The 19,672-nt window shown below is 43.9% G+C and overlaps 1 long non-coding RNA gene across 1 annotated transcript; it reads right to left on the bottom strand.

Moving 5' to 3' along the window:
- LOC117000545 lies at positions 1–19,483 on the bottom strand. The gene is made up of 3 exons (XR_004418812.1): positions 19,247–19,483; positions 3,499–3,588; positions 1–2,935 (listed from the first exon to the last, which is right to left on the bottom strand). It is a non-coding gene; the product is annotated as an uncharacterized LOC117000545 (long non-coding RNA).
- Between the last annotated feature and the right edge of the window lie 189 nt (positions 19,484–19,672).

The raw sequence follows: 19,672 nt of genomic DNA, 5'->3' as shown, positions 1-19,672 counted from the left end.
TCGATCCAGACGGGTTCATTATGTACTGAGTGCTTTACATCATGTTTTGAACTAACCCATTGATAAATTAGTGCTAAATTTTATTTGTAAAAGGCATCTTTGGCAAGGATTCAACATTGACTCACGGCAAGAATTGCTCATAGTGCTGACTTACATTGTTCAATATTTGGAGCTGTTTGGTGCTCTCAGCATCCCATCCTGTGGGTAAAAGTTACATGGGTATTGCAGGTTTTATTTCACACAGAGATAAGGGGCTGCATTTCCACCGAAGCCTCTACTTTCAGGAGTTCAAACTGAGGCAAGATGGTCCTGAGTTTATGGACATGGGAGTGTTTACAGCCAGACCCAAACAACTCACACTCAACATGCAAACTAGGAGACAGCCCACCAGAGTCTTCTCTGACTAAAGCTGTAAGGCAAATGCTAACTCTTCTAGTAACACTGAACATGTATCACACGTAGCCTTAGCGCAAGGAAATGGCCAGAACAGGGCAGAAATCCCCTTCTGTCCCTCTCAATCCACCAGATCATCCTGCTACCCAGACCGTGCTCTGCCCTGCCCTTTTTTCAGGTTGTTTAGCTGCACACTTCCCCAAGGACGGCCCTGTGCCACAAACACTGTGTTACCACCTCTCCTCCAGCCCACTGGGCAGCTCTTGTCACAGAGAAGAAACCTAAAGCCAGGATGCAGCTGAAGAAAAGTGATTACAAAGTCTTACAGCTGATAAAACCAGGTAAAGCTTGACACTAAAATCTTCCATTTAAAGGCAGAAGTTAAAGAAAGCTGGGGTTTGTTCTTTCCATTTATGTGCAAAATGTGACTGTGCCCCCCCACCCCCAGTCAGTCTGCAGGACTGGTAGGACAGGTCTGCAGTCAGGAGAGTAAAGGATCCTCTTCTAATATTTAGGTTAGGCACAAGGCTCTTGATGTTCTTCAGGGCTCCTGACATAACTAGTCTATTGATTTTCTCAGAGGCAAACAAATGGAAAGGCAGCATCACACCATTGCCAAGCCAGCAGCACAGCACCAGGCAGCAGTGACAGTGTGACTCTGCCCTTTTCTTGCATCAGGTGCTGGCCTGTCAACTGCTGAATCAGCCTGGGTTCTCTCCAGAGCACAACTGATCTCCTGTTTCAAGTGAGGAGAAGTATTATCAAATATAAGAGACCGGCACTGGAGTGTAGGTGTTGGAGCGTCCCCTGTGCACAGCTGAGCCAGCCTGGCTGTTCTCCAGCAGGAAACCTCACCTGGCAGCCACTGCCTTCCCTGTGGGGTGTGCCCCTCATGGCCAGCACAGCCTGAACTGCAGCCTCTGTGCTGCATGAACTGGGCCCAGAAGGGCACCCAGAGCAAGAACTGCTCCCGGGGAGGGCACAGAACCTGCAGGATGCTGTTAAGGTTCATGTGTTCTATTTTCTTTTGTACATGGTAATATGCACAAATGCCTTAAACAATTCAAGTTTGCATTATTTGTGAACATATCTGGAATACTGGAATATTACTTCTGCTGTACCATAAAACAACTGCAGGACTGATAAGGAAGGCAAGTTATTATCACCATAACAATGAACCCAAAACAAGTAAAGGAAAACATCAAAATAATTATAAAATGGGTCAACATTAAGGGTGTAAACCATTAAGCGTCTTAACTTATTTAACATTTCAAGACTGGGTCTCAGTCACAGCCACGGCGTTCTGTGGCGTCTCCGGATTTCAATTACATCCCCAGATAAATGGCTTTGCAAGCATCAAGAAAAATCACCCAAGTTATCACAGGCCAAGTTTGAGACTAAAAGATTTCTCAGTAAGAAATCTCCAGCTACAGGCCCTTCAGTCAGAGGCTTAGAGGATAAACAGTGACAATGAACTCAAGGCTTCTAACACAGCTTAAAACCATGTCTCTTGGCCTGCAGTGGAGAAGTGACATGCTGCTTACAGAACATCTCGCTCAAATCTACTGTCTTTTCTATTTTTAAGCAAGTAGGTTTCTATTTAAAACTGCCACCTTACCCACTTCCTTAAAGCCATCTGCTAGTTTATTAGTCTGTAACAACAAGTTTCCATCTCTGAATGTAATTAATGGAATCCCAGGGACAATTTAATTGACTGACCTTTCATTAAGAATAGCAGCATGATAGCACTTCTCAAGTGATGAAGAAGTGAAACTTTTACAAACCTTTATTGAACTGTCCTCTACCTTTCCACTTCTCACTTTTCAAAAAATCACTTATGTAAACAAACAAACCAATATTAAAAAGAGAGCACAAGGTAATTACTTTAATATAGTCTGAGCCAACCAAAATGTGTTTGTCATGAATTAGCTGCATCTATTTCTGAGGTCTGCCTGGTGTCCTTAGCTGTCATCCATCACTGTATCAGACTTGAAGGAAATGAGAATTTTAGAGTCCTTAAATCCTTCTGCTTTTCCACTGCAGTTCCAATAAGGGCTTGTACTAGAAAGCGTGCCTAAAAATGAACAGAACTCTGTAATGTGCTGAAAATACACTTTTATTTTCCCTTCTTATGCTTGATCAATTAAACAGAAAGAAGGAGACAGGTTGGGCTAAAAAAAAGAAACTGTTAAAAAAATCATAATCGCTCTTAAAGGAGCGGACCACAAACGCAGAGGATGTACTCATGGTTTTTTGCTATTCCCTACACAATCTATTCCTAATTATCACACATAATTGCATGAGGTAAAGCAATTACCTGTAGCCAAAGGTAGAGAATCAATCCAGTGGTTTCCATGCAAAGTTATATCTTTCATCTGCAACTGAACTGAGCTGAATTTCTTGTCACTCCTGGGCACCTGCCACACCAGCCAGGGCAATGTGGCAATCCCTGGTACAGCTATCAGGGACCACATCCTTTGTTCCTCCTTTTCTTTGTAAAAAAACCCTGATGGTTCAGCAGGACCAGGAAGCCTTGGGCTACCTAGGAGGGTAAATGGAAAAGTATTACCATTATGTACTTCAAAAATAACAAGAGAGTAATTTTCTCCTAATAATAGAAATTATCCTGGATTAGTCCCCTCCTGGAAACTAGCAAGCTCCAGGTATCTTGGTCTTCTCTCTTTTACAAATTCTGGTGTATAAAAGGCCATCACTTGGTATGCTTCAGTCAGTAGCTAAAAAAAAGTATTCACATTTCAAAAGGTGTACACAGACCAGATGCACAATGGCTTTGACCTGAGTAACGTTCAATTAACCACTGGTGGCAGGACTGCTGAAAGTCAGAGCCAGGGGCTTGTTAGCATTGGGTTGCCTGTTGTGGTACAAAAACCCCTTCACACCATGTGTCAAAAAGTGGGGAGGGATGGTGAGAACAGGAAAGGAAAATGTGGTTTGGAGACAGCACCCAAAATACCCAAGCTGGATTTTTATGTCATGGGACAAGCAGGGAGCATACCCAAGACAGCAAAACCACCAGGACTGTTGTATAGTTTATACTTTTTATGATTTAGAGGGAAATTTTCCACTGAAGTACCCACAATTTACCTGGAAACTTGTTAGGGGTTCCACGAATCAAAAATACTTCGTGTAATTTCTGGAACCAGCAGGGACAGCTTTTGAGTCGGTGGGGAAGCACTAGGGAAAAGAACAGAATACAAGCCTAAAAACCAAGAAAGCCCAGGAAGTGGGAAGGGCCATACTTTCCTACCTTTACATATGAATGCAAGCGTTGAAACAAAGCTTAGGCACAAGGGGAGAAAGGGGATGTAGGGCAGATGCTGGTTTAGGATAAAAGGCTGGGGCTAGATTTAAGTAGCTGCTGGAGAAAGTGGGTGTGAGGTCTCAGCCCCACGGAGTTCAGCTGCATTCTTGCCCCATTCCCTGAGAGCCCCAGGTACAAGAGAAGATGTAACTTGAGCTCTCCCTGCCCCTTTCCTTTCAGTCATCTCATTTCTAGTTCTATACTCAAGAACTAGGCTTTTTGCTGTACCTGCATCAACCTCCAAATATTCCGCTTGTCTGACGTTGAAAGAGGCCAAAGGATGTGGAAAACCACAGACTGAACCAATGCCCACATCCTGCTTGCCAGGGGCCTGCAGACCAGAAGTGTGGGAGGGGATCTGGGGAGACTGGCTTGTGTTCCCCCCATCATAAAGGATTATTATCTCAAAGTCATTAGGCCTGGCAAAACCCATCTTCTGGCAGGTGCAGGCAAGGTTCCCTCAGCATGAGCTCTGCCAGAGCAGCGTCTGAACCAACAGAATCATCGTGGGAGGCTCCTTAGTGCAGAGGCAGCACAGTACCAGCCTCAGATGTGGGGAGTGAAGCACCACTGGCTCCAGTTTCTGCGGTGTCGAGTGCCTGGCACCAAGAAAAAGGGCCTGCAATTACAGTTCTGAGCACAATGCATGTTTTAGTCAGCTGCAGAAAAGCCAGGGAGTTTAAAGAGGTATTAGCTTACACCAGCAGCCACCAGTTTTCACCAGCTCATGTCCATCCATCATGCAAGTAACCTACTGTGAGCAAAGACCTCACCTTTTTTCTTATTTCTCAGTGTTCCTCTTCTTCAATAGCGACTACTTACAAGTGTATGGAGTGACAGGACATGTGGTAATGGACAGAGGGCACATTTAGACGAGGTGTTAGGAAGAAATTCTTTACTATTAGGATGGTAAGGCATTGGAACAGATTGCTCAGAGGAACTCTGGATGAACCATCTCTGGCAGTGTTTAAGGCTAGGTTGGATGAAGCTCTGCTCTGGTGGAAGGTGTCCCTGCCATGGCAAGGGGGTTGGAACAAGATGATGTTTAAGGTCCCTTCCAACCCACACCACCCTATGATTCAGGATTTGTTAAGAGTGAGTGACCACACTCAGCCTGAATAAAATGCTTTATGGCAAGAGCAGAACACACTGAAGAGAAAGGAAAATGACACTGAAAACCAGCACCAGCTCTCCAGCAGGGTTTAGGCTGGGAAGGAGGAAAGAAAGTGTCATCTCCTGCCAGCAGTTTGACTGCTGAAGAACTGCTTTGAAAGCTCAGATATAATAACTGTGGTGTTCCATGACAGCCACATCCTCTGAGTGTGTCTGCTGTCTCTTTTAATTAGCACGTCTCCGTGAACGTCTCAGGATTTTAAGTTACACTCTTAAAGAACTATCATTACCTTGAACCCAAGAGGGATGAAGCATCACAGGACAGGGTAACTAATTATACTAATAACCCCTAGGAGATGGAGGCTTTCCTGTTATCCAAGTGCAGGACTGCAAAAGGAAGAGCCTGAATCTCCTCTGCCCTCCTTCACTGCTTCTGTCTCTGTTGAAATTTCTGTGTGATGTCCCATCATTGGCCAGAATATTTGCACAGCAGGCACCCTCCTGCTTGCCCTGGTTCCTTAGATTCGGTACTTCTGTGCCTTGCCTGAATGCACTCCTGAAAATACACACCAAGATGAGAAAAAACAAGAACAAGCCCACAGTCAGCATGTTAAACAGAGGTGCAGACTGAAGTGTGCAAGGCAAGCACCTGCTTGGACGTTCTCGGTTTTGACTCCTTCTTTGGGAGGGTGACTCAGTGAACAATCCTTTTTTTCAGACACCTGGTTTGTCACACTCAAAACTGCTGCAGATCAGGTCACATGGAAGGAACCTGCCACCCCCGCTAGCAGCATGTGACATCCCATCATACCCATAACTCAATTAATACCAAACAAAATCCCACTATTGCACGGCTGTCAAAGAGTTTGCAGTAAGAGACAGAACCACTCCTGTTTACAGCATCAGCACATCTTATACAAATTCAAGCAAGCTTGGGTCAGCAGCTGGCAGAATTGATGTAACCTTGCTATGTAAGAGTCCTCTGCTTCACAGCCCACATGAAATAAAAGCCAAAGTGAGCAAATTAAACTACATCCAGTAATTGTCATGCCCCCGTTCAGAAGGTTCCAGAGACAAGGGGAAGGATATGACATCTATGATGATGTTCAATGATCTTGTTTCTTTGAGAACTGGAATGTGACATGGAGGAGAGCTGCCCATTGATTAGAAGAGACTTGTGGGGTCAACTGGACTTGAGTACATTTAGAAGTCAAATGGACAGGCAATGAAAAATGTATTTGGATTAGTTCTAATGCAGCTGATTATATGGGCCCAATACTCACACAGCTGAAACAAGCTCCCTACACTCTCTTCTTGTCCCTGAACATTGCTTGACACCTTTCTGTCCAGGAATGAGGGCAATCCAGATCAGAAGTACATGCCCCAGTTCATCAGTGAATGGCCAAACTACACCACAATCTTTCTCTATCCCCCCTCTCTTTGGAGCCTAGGCACAGCAAATCCAATTGATTTCATGCACAGAGCATCCTTTAATGGCACCTTCCATTCCCCTGTGGTTTTATCTTCAAGGCCTACCAAACACCCCTGTTCCTCAGAATGTGTATTCTACTTCCATCCCACACATGAGAAGCCATCAGCTGGCAGATCACACGGACATAGCTTGTGCCTGTTCTGCCAGCAAAGATGCTGGTCTGTAGAGCAATTCAAGTCCTGTCATTGCCCAGAGGCAATATTTGCAGGTTGATGTTACAGCTGGAGTGCCATGAACATATATTCCTCTCACACTTTTTCAAAACACCCAACACAGCTGCATCAACAGCTGCACAGTTGGTTGTGCCAAGGGCAGGCAAAGCAGTTTCAGTACTGTAGGGTGGGACACCAGAACACTCTCCTGAATGTTTCAGGCATGAGTGAGGTTACTCTTTGGGGTGTTGCCACAAATTTACTTCTAAAAACAGGCTGCTGTATGTTGTGGTTCCCCATTTATATTGAGATTTGTCTTGGTGTAGTCCTGGGGTGCACATGTTGGCCCTGCTCTGCCTTCATGGTAAACCTGTAGTGCCCTTGTGTGAGACAGAAAGTTGGCAGTCTCATTTTTAATCACTTGTAGGTTTGATTTCATCAGTGTTTTTCCAGATTTTTATTTATGCCTTGTAAAATTTTCCAGAAAGCAAAAAATCTGTTCAGTCAGGTCACATTGTAAAGGATATGCCAGTTTGTCTCTTCACGAGTCATCATGACATACTCCCCCTTGTCCCATCCTGTTCTGCCAAGAGGAACTTAAAAATCTCTTGATTTAAGGAATTAAAAATATATAGGAATTAAATAAATATAATAAATATATATTCTAATTCCTATATTTAAAAAAATATATTACAGTAATTTCATGAATACAAGCCGCACCATTTTGACTAAGATTTGGCTCCCAAACCGGAAATGCAGCCAATATTCAGGAGCGGCTAATATGTGAATAATTTTCTGACATTTACAACCTCAGAAGTGCCAGCCAGGGTGCCGAGCCGAGCAGCTGCAAAGCCGGCATTTCGCGATTGTTACAAATTGTTACTCTGTTGTGCCGCGGGTGGAGCCTGGCTGCCTGCAGGCAGCACGAGGGGCAGGGAGAGAGGAGGGAGAGCTCTCTCCTTCTCTGCTGCAGCCCGGGGGAGAGACGGGGGGGCCCCGCGCCGCCATTGCCACGGCTCCATCCCCGCCTGCCGCCGCCGGAGCGGGGGGGAGCTCCGTCCCTGCCTGCCACCACAGGTCAGTGCCGGACCGTGGTGACTGAGCCCAGTGGCAGCGGTGGCTGGCCCCGAGCGGCCCCGCCGAGTGGCAGCATCAGGCTGGGCCACCTGGCCCCGTCAGCAGCCCCGAGCGGGCCGAGCCTGCACAGCCCGAGCCGAGCCAGTAAACCCCGCCCTGCTGCAGTTCTGTTACTATTTGGCAACTTTGTTGCACGCGGGTCCTCGCTGCGAACGACAGAGTGGCTTATACTCGGGTGCGGCTTATTTATGGACAAAAAACAAAATATTTGCCAATACCTAGAGATGCGGCTTATACTCAGTGCGGCTTGTATTCGTGAAATTACTGTAATTTAAAAATCTCCTACTACCAATATCATCCAAGTGGAAAAAATAACACACTTTGGCACTCCTGGAAACACACAGCCAACTCTCTTACAGTGATCAAAAAGAAAAATCTATACTCTTATGAGCTGCTCTCCCACTTTGTGCCCTTGTGACTGCTGATCCATCTTTTACAGATCTCAGTGAGACACCCCACAATGTGCTGCTGTATTAACCCATGAGAATCTCCCACCCAGCAGCATATCAGGTCCCTGGATGAACATATTGCACTATTGATGAGCTGAAAGCACCGTGTGCATTCAAATTCCTTTTTTTCTGGGTCAGGAGAGACGTTGCAGTGCCCCACAATGCACCCCAAGCCATACACAGAATATCCTCATTCCAGACATGACCCTGGCACAGCACATGGCTGCAGGTTTGCATGATGGCACAAGAATGTGAAAAGTCCATGTGGAAGCCTAGCATATATATATTGAACTGGCTCTAACTCCTCTAGAACATCATCTTCCACAGTGAATAATGGGCCTGTGAGGAAAGACTTCAGAGGGTGAAAAGCAATAGCATGTTTTTTTTCTGAACATCTCTATCCTAAGTTCAATGTTTGGGCATAAACATCCTGTGTTTTCCAGGACACAATTTCAAGGAAAAAACAGAATAAAACCTGTACTCTAAAGTCTCATCTTACAACTCACATAAAAATTTTAAAAGGGCAACAGACAGGGCAATGGCACTTTAAAACAATCCTATTTGTAAGAATTCGTATTTGATGAGCAATGCAGCCTGCAGGTTACTATAGCAGCCAGATCCATCACCTAGGTGACCAAGCACCAGTGATATCAACAGCAACCTATCCCTACACACAACCTCACACTGTGCACATTACCAGCCTTCCATTTCTTGGAAGTTTCTCTTCATACCAGCAGATGGACAGTAACAGAGCATATGGGCAGTCTCCAGGAGGGGTGAGCACTCCTCACAGCACCAGCCTGCCTTGCTAAGGAGGATTATTTCTGACAGCACCACCTGTGGAAGTGCTGGGCACTTGTGGCAACCAACATGGCTAACCTGATTTACGACCAGAATAATAAGCAATAACTTGCTACTTTGGAAAAGCTTCAGATGGCCAAAGAGTCCACTTAACATAGCAGAGGATCTGAAGCATAAATCCACACAAAACAGAGAGAACGTCTTGAGGCATTGGTAAGGTCTTCCCCCAAGGAACCATTGCTTTTGGGAAGCCAAACTCTTAATGAAGAACACCAAACCCAGTAAATTCCCAAATCAATATTACCTATTCCATGGCAATGATTTGTTCCAAATAATGTCAAATGAAATGTTTCTCTAATGTTTCACTGATGCTGTTTAACTCTCAGTATCTGAGGAACACTCATGAGTACAGACGTGTTTGTTTACAACCAAACAACACATCACTCTGAATACAGGGCAGAGTCAACTCCAGACTCCTGGAAAATACTGATTTTTTTGTAACAACGTTACATAACTGGTAGCTTCCGTAGTCTAAAAGGATTTTGGTTGCTTGGGCTAAAGGAAATCAAATGGAATTTAGATTTCTCCCCCCCTTTTGTTAAAGGCTGCCTTGTATCCCATTGAGAAATTAACTGAGGCAGAAATCTCTTTTCCCGTACTTTGATAAATAGGGATGACTCATTATTCCCCCATTTTGCTTTAAATATCTTGTCATCCTGGCAGTGTGCTTTGTTCAGCTATTCTCTCAGCTCCATACAGCACCTGCTGTAATGACACAGGAAGTCCTTTGTGGTTCTTCTGCCCTTTCAGTGCATCCCCTCGTCAACAGAGCGCTCTGACCTTTACACATCCCTCACTTCCCTTACCTAGCAGACACTTGCAGCCCCCCAAGACAGCCTTTCTTTGATCACCACTTCCTAGGCAGCAGGAGATTACACTATCTTGGCAAAGCCAAAATACCTGTCATACCTTTCCATGCCTTTACCTGCATTGAAGCGCACCCAGATTTGGGGCTGCAGATAAAATTTTCAAAATAGACTGAGCTGTTACAGCTTCATTGATACTTCAGGAGGTGAGGAAATTTCTTCAATCAAATCTATTTGTTTGAAACCTAACTGTTTGTTTCCTTGTCTTTTGCCCATCTTTCACTGCCTCTTGCCCCCTGTTCCTTGTGCTCAGTAAACACAGTGGTGTCTTTTACCTGCTTATCCATGCACAGCTTGAGTAAAGACCAGTAGAAGCCAAGCCCTTTGTAATCCTGGAGAACAAAAGAATAACTGTCTTCCCGATAAAGCCAGTTTTCTTGTCTGTCTCTCACTGGCTGATGATGGGATAACACCAGCAAAAGAAAACAAGATCAAAGTCATAATGCTGGATCTCAGAAGATAAAAGAAAAAAATTCAGAAAGAAAGGAACCTTGGGCAGATGAGAGAAATAAGAAACACAATTCTGCAGCAAAGGATATTTTACACTGAGGCTAGACAAGGGCAGAAGATTCTAGGAAAAAAAAAGTCCTTTCTGTTCCAGGGAAGACATCTACTGGGGCCTGAAGGATTCAACCTCAACACAGAGAACACTTGGGCAGTGGAAAACAAAAAAATAAGAGCATGGAAATGAATAGATGTTTTATTTTTAGCTGAGAACTGTACATTCTTTGTTGTTGACAAATGCAACTTGAATTTTGCAGAGCTTTTGCATGTGCTTGCTTCCCTTCAGAGGTGATCCAGGACTGCCCAAGGGCTCCCACCTTGTCCCTGGACAGGCTGGAGTTGCCTGGGGGGCTGAGGTACAAGAGCCAAAGCCCAGATTCTGTGAGAGGAGGACATCCCTGTCTGACAGCAGCAAATCAAAGCAGGTATCAGTGTGACTTAGAAACTTTCAGAGGGACTGGCAAGGTGAACAGTACACACAGATGCAGTCAACTGCTCATGTTTTTTTGTCTGTGAATTAATGAAATAATGTTTATTTGGTTCATATCCCTAAGAGTTCTCTTCAGAGGACTGGATATCCAAGGTCAGCATGCCTTTCAGGACAACTGGGTACCTTTAATGAATAACTGCACTTTAAGCAGTGAATTTAATTAAAATGCATCACTACACTGGAGAAAATATCCAGCCCTTGTGACATTATGCAATAGAGCACTCAGTGTAGAGATACAAGATAAACAAGGAACATGCTGAGCTTTCATATCATCCTGCATCACTTCCTATTACTTTTTACCTTTTTTCTTTCTCAATTTCTCTTTATATATTTAGAAAAGATAACAGGCTAAGTGAACATTGCAGAACTGCCAACAGCTGCTCAGGTGGAAATCTTGCCATTATGAGGTTGCAATCATGCTCAACTGTGTAGAAAGAAAACTTCCTTCATAAAACATCTCGTTGGTCTTTCCTGCAGGAGCAATGAAATGCTCAGTGTTTCCAACTCCATGCCTCTGAGAAATTAAATGAGTCCTAAATGCTGGAAGCCCATTTTGACTTTCATTTTTATCACTCTCAAAACCAAGACTGCAACAGGAAAAGGCAGTAGGATTTTGTCTGTTGTTGCAAAGTGCAAAGAGCAGTTCAAGACGGCGCTGGAGAGGCAGGAATGTAAAGCTTTATATTTTATATAATGACAAACAAGACAAACGTTATTCATCTGTTTCTTTGTGGGGAAGGCTCATACACTGAGAAAACTCAAAAAACCTGGAAAGAACTGCTTGAAGAGATAATGAAAGGAGACCTTCAAAGGGTGGGGGCAAAGAATCTTTGGATTACTTTTTTTCTTCCCTTTTTATAATGCACAGAGGACATGAAAGAGGTTTTTCAGTAGTTCTTTCTTGTTCTAAAAGGATTTTTTTTTTTTGGTTCCTGCTTCTCTTTTATATTAAAAATTCAAGTCTTGCCTTGAATAGAAGGCTCTGAGGCAAACAGCATCAAAGACATGCACAAGTCAGGATCAAGTACATTGGTAAGGACATTTGGTTAGTGCCCATCTTGCATTGGATTCTTAAGGTTGCAGATAAAAGTCAACAAATTTGAAGATTCAAAAACCAAACCCAATTTAGTTCAGCTGCAACAAAGACTTCTAGAATACTAAAAAAATTAACATATTTAAATCACTAATGGTTAAAATTTAGGAAAAATATATTATGTGCCCCCAAAAATTCACAGTTGTGTTTGGGCAGAAGAAACCTGTTCTTCATAGTCCAAGTGAAATTAATGATAAATAAAATTTATTGCCTTTTATTGTCTTTCTGTCATGGTAAATAGGCTCTAAGTTACCTTTTGAAACAGACCTGTATCCCACACCCATTTTCTGCTGAAGGGAAAAATCCAGTAATTTCACGACTATAAGGTGCACCGGATTATAAGGCGCACTTCCAGGTTTCAATCAAAATTTTAGTCAAAAGGGTGTGCCTTATAGTAGTGAAATTACTGTACGTTCTCAGCCAGCTGGTTTCTTTTCTGAGTAGGAAAGCAGCAGCAGAGCTGCTGGACAAGGACTTGAGACTATTTCTTGTGCAACAATAGAAAACTTCAAGTCTGTTGTACCTACAAAATGCCAGATAATTTTCCTGCTTGTAAGAGCAGAAAACATCTCAGACCATGGGGTGGTGAAACTATCTGTGAAAAATACAAAAATACAAAATAAAAGCATCTTCTTGTAAAATGAACATGTTGGATTTGGAGTCAGCAAGAGGAAGCAGAGATGGCGCATCTGATGATATTTTCCCAGTTTCTTTCTCAGGGTAGATCTGAGCTTTCAAAACTGAAGTGCTATTGTAACACTTTTCCCCCGTTCTGCATATGTGATTTTGGTGGATTGCCTACTGAATATTGAGTTAGGGATGCTGAGAGCCTGCTCGTGTTCTCAAAGTCCTGTGGTTGTGTTGCCCTAGTCAGAATTTAATGATACATTATCCCCTGAGTCACCCTCTACTAATGCCTGCTACATACTTTCTGGCATCAAAGTTTAGAATTGGAGCTCATTGGAAATTTTCCACAGGGGAGACTGAGAAAATAGGAATTTTCCATGTGAGAAAAAAAGGTTGTTTCTGCCCAAAAAAATTTGAAACTGTTTGTTTGTAAAGAGGACCAAAAGACAGTATTTAATTTTGAATTGACTCGGACTAACCAAAGTACGCAATGGCCCAGGTGATCCACGTGAATTTCGGATAATTTTTGATGAAGACAATCCAGCCAGAGCCCAGCCCCAGACAAAGCTGGGGCTGTGAATATAATTTTTAGATGACCCAGTGTGACTGCTCATTTCTGACACAGCCACGAGTGTCACAGGTGCCTGCTGGGCAGGGCAGGGCAGGGGGTCACAATCCCCCCAGTTTACAGCAGGGTTACAGCAGCTCCATGCAGGATCTCCAGTAGCAAGACAGACTCAGGCTTTCCAGTGAGAGAGGATGCACTTCCCAGTAATCTCCAGATGCTTTCTGAGCTAGCATTTCCACCTCCACATCCTTTCTGCTCTGCTGGAACCATCTCCTCCACTCTTCCATCCCTATTCCCTATCAGCTCCCTCTCCTTTCCTCACCCCTCACATCCCCAGTGCCACTGCACACTAACACAGCTGCTGTTGCTGCCCCTCAGCAGCTCCACCCTGGCACTGGGAATCACTGGAGCAGTCTCTCCTCCCCACCCTCCTCCTTGGCTGGCTGCCCTCACCCCACACACATCTGCCCATCACACACGTAGGACTCCAGGGGTAACCTCCATGCTGCTTCCTGCCAGGAACATGAATGGGAGACAAAGCCACTGGTACTCTCCAGTCTTTTGCCCCTTCAGCAGAAGTTTCTCCTACAGCTGAAAATGCTTTCAAAGCTTGGTTTTCGTGTTTCTTTTTGTTTTAAAAACAAAACCACACAACCTCTCATACTTGTTTAAAAGGAGGCCCCACCTCTGCCCTCCCAGTGCTCATCAGGAATGCCCTGAGATCTGTCAAGCCAGCAGTGACCTTTTTTCCTGTTTCAGTGGGCTCCGGCTCAGGCCACAATATGCAGACAAACATCAAGGAAACCAGATCCCAGACCTGAAACTGATGTCACCGTGAACAACCACTGCATAACCTGGATCTGGTTCTGTGACTTTACTGCAAAAAGGAATGGAAAACTGCCCACTTTGGAGCCATCTTCGAAGTGTGGTGAACCCCAGATCAGAGCTTCCAGTACTGTCTGGGTAGAGACCTTCTCACTTACCTTCTGCCTCCAGAAGTTAAAGGCCACACAGTAAGATAAGGACATTCAAATTAGTATCTTCTGGCTGTCACTGGACTTTTGTCCCTTGATCCATGAACTTCTTCCTTCATTCCTTTCCAAATAAAACAAAACCCCTCTGTACCATGAATGTAACCCTGTAGACACTGCAGCCCTCTCAGAAGCAGACCACACATGTCCAGAAGCTCAGCAGCTACAGGAAGGACCTGAAGGAAGCAGAGTTTTCCAGGCAGCACTTACTTCCAGCAGTCTTCAGACAGCTCTAAATTGTGCCAGAGGGTAAGGCTGGAGAGGTGTGGACATGTTGGCACAAAACCAATTTTTATCAAGCAGCAGACAACAGTGACACAGCTATCATCATCCCCCAGTGCTCTCCAGGAGAGGCTGCAGGCCAGTCCTGGGAACAGCCATTGTGTCTGAAGCTACTGAATGGTAACTTTTGGAGCTCATTTATCCCTCTGTTGTACCAACTCCAACACTGTTGGATTTGCAATTGCCTTTTGTCTCCCTGAGGGTGCTGATCCATAAGGCAGCACTGCAGGGAGGCAGGGTCTGGCTGATGTACTGGTGCTGCATGGAAATTTCAAGGGTCAGTCTGAACAGGGCCAGAGGGGCAGAGGTCACTCTGACACCTGTCACTCCTGGTGGCAGCACGGTGCATCAAATAGCTGCAGCAGAAAGTCTTTTAGAACTAAAGGAATGAGATAATAGGAACCAAAGACAGCACAGGGTGACACTGGCAGTGTCTGATCCTGCCAGCTAGCCTGAGACCAGGGGGACACTGTTCCAGCCACCCACCTACAGCCCAGAAAGGACAGGACAGATTGCAAATGTCACTGACAGAGCCTGTACCTGCCACCAGAAACCCAAAGCTGAGTGTTCATACAAACAGAGCAGCATTTTGAAAGCAGAGGTTTTTAAAGCACTGGCTGCTTTATAAATGTGTATCAGCTGCAGGTACTGAGTGCCCCACACAGCTGTGTGGGTGTTGAGAGCACCTGGCTTCCCAACACTGCCTGGTCACCAACCACACACCAAACCTCTCCAAGCAAGGGTCACTCTGGTCAAACTGTGCTCCTGCTGCTCCCATTCCTCTCCACATCCCCAGCAACATCCTCATGTACCAGACAGTGATGAGCCCTGTATGTGCAATATTTGTGACCTACTCTCACTCTGTTCTCTATTTTCTGATAATATACATGTAGTATTTCTTATAAGAAATCATGTTACCTGCAGCAATGATACTGTATGATAAACTCTTTATACCCAGAATAAAAATGATCAGAAAAATGACTGCACTTCTTATGTGCAATTACAGAATAGTTCCCCAAAAATACAGAGCCCCTAACAAATGAGCTGAAAAGGCAATTGGAAGAAATCAGGAGGGAAGGGCAAGAGTGAAAGACGTGATTTGCCAAGAGGATTGGGATTTTGTGAGAGAGATTAACTAATAGAAAACAGAAGTGCAGAAAATATCCTTTATGGATCTGTAAGTTGAGAAACAAGGAGTGGGAGCACCAAAAGAGATAAAGAAGATTTAAACCATCTTACATCCCTAGAGCAGAAACAGCTCATGAGGCTGAGCACACACAGGGCCTGAGTCAAGGACAGGTAACACAAAGCTGCTTTCACTGCTCTGCTGTGTCACTGACAGCTCTGCTGCAGAAACTGCATCTTTTCTGAACCTGTGCCTCACTGCCCTATCCTGCTCTAGGCTCTTTTTCCTGGAGATCTTCAGCTAAACTGTGGGATGAGGCAGGAGCCATCAGGTCAGCCAGGAGCAGACAGCTGCCTCCACAGCAAGGGGCAGCTGGAGCAGCAGCGGAGCCAACATTCTCCTCCTGGGAGCTGGCAGAGCCTTCCCAGCTGGTGGGAATGAGCCAAGACCACAGACCACACAATAATGTGGCACCTGGGCTGTTACAGGTATTTTTCAAAACTAGACTATAGTTTACTGCTCATTGTGAAGAACCATCAGGCAACAGCTCAATGCAATCATCATCAACTCCTAGGTTTTGCACACCTTCTTTTTGAAACTGGGATGTCTAACATTTACAATAACTCACTGTAAGCATGAATTTAGCCTACCTGAATTTTCCCATATGAACCTTACACCAGAGCACCCCACAAACATGACACCAACAGTGCACTGCAGTCAAGTGTTACCAATGACCAACCTGCCATGTACAGTCAAGGGAAATTTAATTTACACCAGTCAAGGCTGACAGAAAAAGCATCACTCAGAAGAAACATTCAGCTAAAAGAAATAAGTCACAACTTAATGCTCTCTTAAAAGTTCTGCACAAAAATTTTAACTATGCCAATGTTAGCTTTCAGGTTATTATTGTATCAAAGACATCAAGAGAAAACCTTTTAAAATTGCAAAGCAGCAGTAAGGAATGACTTGTGTAGTATTTTAGTATTTTCATTTTTAACACCATGTCTCTTCCACCTGCAGGTTTCACCCAAACCTGGTGAACACACAAGAGAAAGACTGGCATTAGAAATGTGAGAGCTAGGTTCCTGCTTCCCAAACACCACCAAGAAGCAAGAACACTTTCAGCGTCTGCCCATTGTAGCTTTTTCACACTTTGGTCCTTGTCAAGTACCTGTTTTTTATATTAGATAAACTGAAGCCAAAATTCCAAGCCTGCTTGTATAGTGTGTAGCATATTACATACATTGCATTCTGATGGCCTAGAACCTAGTATGGCAAGAAAAATCATTTTTCAAATTACATTATAGATATTTTCAAGCTGTTCACAAACTCCAGTGAACTCATCTTACACTTTTCCATGGGTCTGTAACTATTCCTGCTATGTTTACTTTATCTGTGCTTTTTTTCCTTCTAGAACATCCCTCTGATAAGACTTACAGCCAAGACTCAGCCCTGACCTGCAGCTCTGTGTGTTGAAGGGGCTCCTCAAACCTGCAGCATGTGCAGCATCACCAACTTCAGCCCAACAGTTTTCCTTGCTGCTCCCACAGCCTGAAGAAACACAAAAACCCTGCTCTGCCCATACACTGGGTTTGTGAGATTGGTCTCCTACTTCAAGACACCATTTGTAGGGAAAAGTATGTTTTACAAAAGGAGTATTACTGTAAATCCTTAAATGCTGTTTTCATGTAGTTTGGATATTACTCTGCAATTCCAGAGATGGAAGGTGAGGAAATCCAGCAGCTCCAATCTGAAGTTTTTAAGCCAGGTGAACCTTTATACCTTTTAGTCTCTCCAGACTGTATTTCTCAATCTGTCTAGATGCCCAGAAACACAAATTACAGTCAGATTTCTCAAAGTGACACTTTTCTTTTAATTCTATACAATCTGGAGATGCTGTTAAACACCTTAGGCCAAAAGCTTGGCTGGCTCACATCTCAGTTGTTTAAACACTGTTCAACACTGCATGCCTTATTTAGATGCCCTGAATTATAGTTACAAAGGCTTAAAACAGATCTAAGAAACCTATACAGCTTTTATTATTGTTCTATGCTCAGATAAATGTAAACCTAATCCTTCCTTCAAGTCTCTGAATAACACTAAGCATATTAAATTCAGTTCAACATCTTTTAATTTGCAGAACCTTGTTAAGCAACACTCACATTTTTATTACCCTGAGTTTCTCCTTGGTAGGATGTGAGGCACGTTCCCAAAGGCTGCCACAAGAGGACACAGAATTCTTAATGGGATCCTCCATGACAGCTCAGTACAAGGAATTTGCTGTGGCAGAAATGGAAAAACACCTACTGATGACTTAACTTTAGGCAAGAACAGAAAACTGCAGTCATTTATCTTGTTTTTTCCAAACAGATCCACTCCCACTAAAACATCTCTAAATTGTATCTTTATATTACTGCACACAGTTTATGTTCCTTCATTCCAAACATGCCCTCTTGATAAATTCTGCAGTGTTGCCAACATTAGGAACACCTAATGCCAGTGTCACCCAGGTAGTGTCACCTCCAGCTGTGGGACAGTCTCCCTTGGTGGGCATAACCCTAAATCCTGGAACTACACAGCCCCACCACAACACAGCTGGAAAACTCTCCTGTAATGGAAAACCTTTAGCTTTATGGGCCCCTTTATAGAAAGGAGGAGTGTCAGTTCTGACCAGGGCATTTCTGAGCAAGGAAACAAAATATTCTCACTTGTGCAAATCAGAATCTCCAGTAGAAGTCCTCAAAAAAAGAGTTTGCCTTTATTTTTTGCTGTGAATACAATACACTCACCAAAAATATATATTGGCTGTATAACTTGGGGTTTTGTGGTGGCATTTTTTAAACAGAGGTGCTTCAACAGATACTTCGAAATAGGAAGCAGAACACAGGATCATAGAAGGGTCTAGGTTGGAAGGGACTTTAAATATCATCATATTCCAGCCCCCCACATGGGCAGGGGTACCTTCCATTACTCCAGATTGCTCAGGGCTCCTTCCATCCAGGGATGGGGCACCCTCAACTCCTCTGGGCAAGCTGTTCCACTGCCTCACAGTAAAAATCTTTTCCCATTATCTAATCCAAATCTGCCTTCTCTCAGTTTAAAGCTATTCCCCTTTGTCTTGTGCAACTAGTCTCTCTCCAAGAAATAGCCAATTTCTTTGAAAGAATGCAATACATTGATGCATACCACTGCTTCCTCCTTTCAGCTTTTTTCCAGGTTATGATTTTTTGGATGTTTTGAACTGACCTCTAGTCACATGTGATTTAAACTGGATCTGTCCTGGTACACTTGTAAATACAGATGATATATGCCAGAAACAACTCTTCACAAGTTCAGTGTGCTCAGAATAGGTGAACACAGATTTAAAGAGGTAACATGTAAAAGAACATGTAATGTTTCCCTCATTATAATACTAATCATCACCTTGAATTGCAATGTGCTAGAAAACTAAAAGAAACAGTACTTAAAACTGCTTGACAAAGGCCAAAACCTTTAGAGAAATACAGATGTATCACGAGAAACAATCACAAAGGTGACAGAAAATAAAGGCACTGCACCCAAAGAGATGGCACCAGTGAATAGCCATGGGAAGTAAAGAAGCACAGACAGGTAAATAATTCAACCCATCAGCTAGCAGAAGTCCAAAACAAAGAGGGGGGAAAGGGAAAGAAGCAGAAGGAAAGCTGATGAAGTTGCCTGCTGGGAATGACCTGACAGGCCACAAACAGAGGGAGACTTACTGAAAGCAGCTTTGTCCACAAGCTGATCCCATGGCTCCAAGGACAGCTCCTGCTGGGGTTCCTGGAGGTGGCAGCTCAGAAGGCAGGTCCTGCTGATCAGCTCTGTGGGGAAAGCAAATTTTAAGAAGTCAGGGCAATACCTCCTTGCATTTTGTGTGCTTCCTCCCACCAGGGCTGTTTCAAAAACCTTGTAAAGTGCCTGACTTGTCCACTCAATTAAAATTTGCCATTTGTCTGACTACTAGTACAATTATTCCCTCCCCCTGTAATCTGTGAACTTCCTGTCTGGGAAAAAGAGAAATGCCAACATTTTCTACGGAGGCTCAGACAGGTGTGGTCTCTTGCAGGGGCTACCAAAGACCAAATACTTCTGTCTGCAAAGGAATTATGTTCCTGAAGAGCAACTTACTGTTCAGTAATGTCGCT

The sequence above is a fragment of the Catharus ustulatus genome, chromosome 10 (genome assembly GCF_009819885.2).
Source record: "Catharus ustulatus isolate bCatUst1 chromosome 10, bCatUst1.pri.v2, whole genome shotgun sequence".
NCBI classification, from domain to species: domain Eukaryota; kingdom Metazoa; phylum Chordata; class Aves; order Passeriformes; family Turdidae; genus Catharus; species Catharus ustulatus.
Note: the sequence above shows the minus strand (reverse complement) of the source record. Positions and strands in the feature narration are given on the sequence as shown.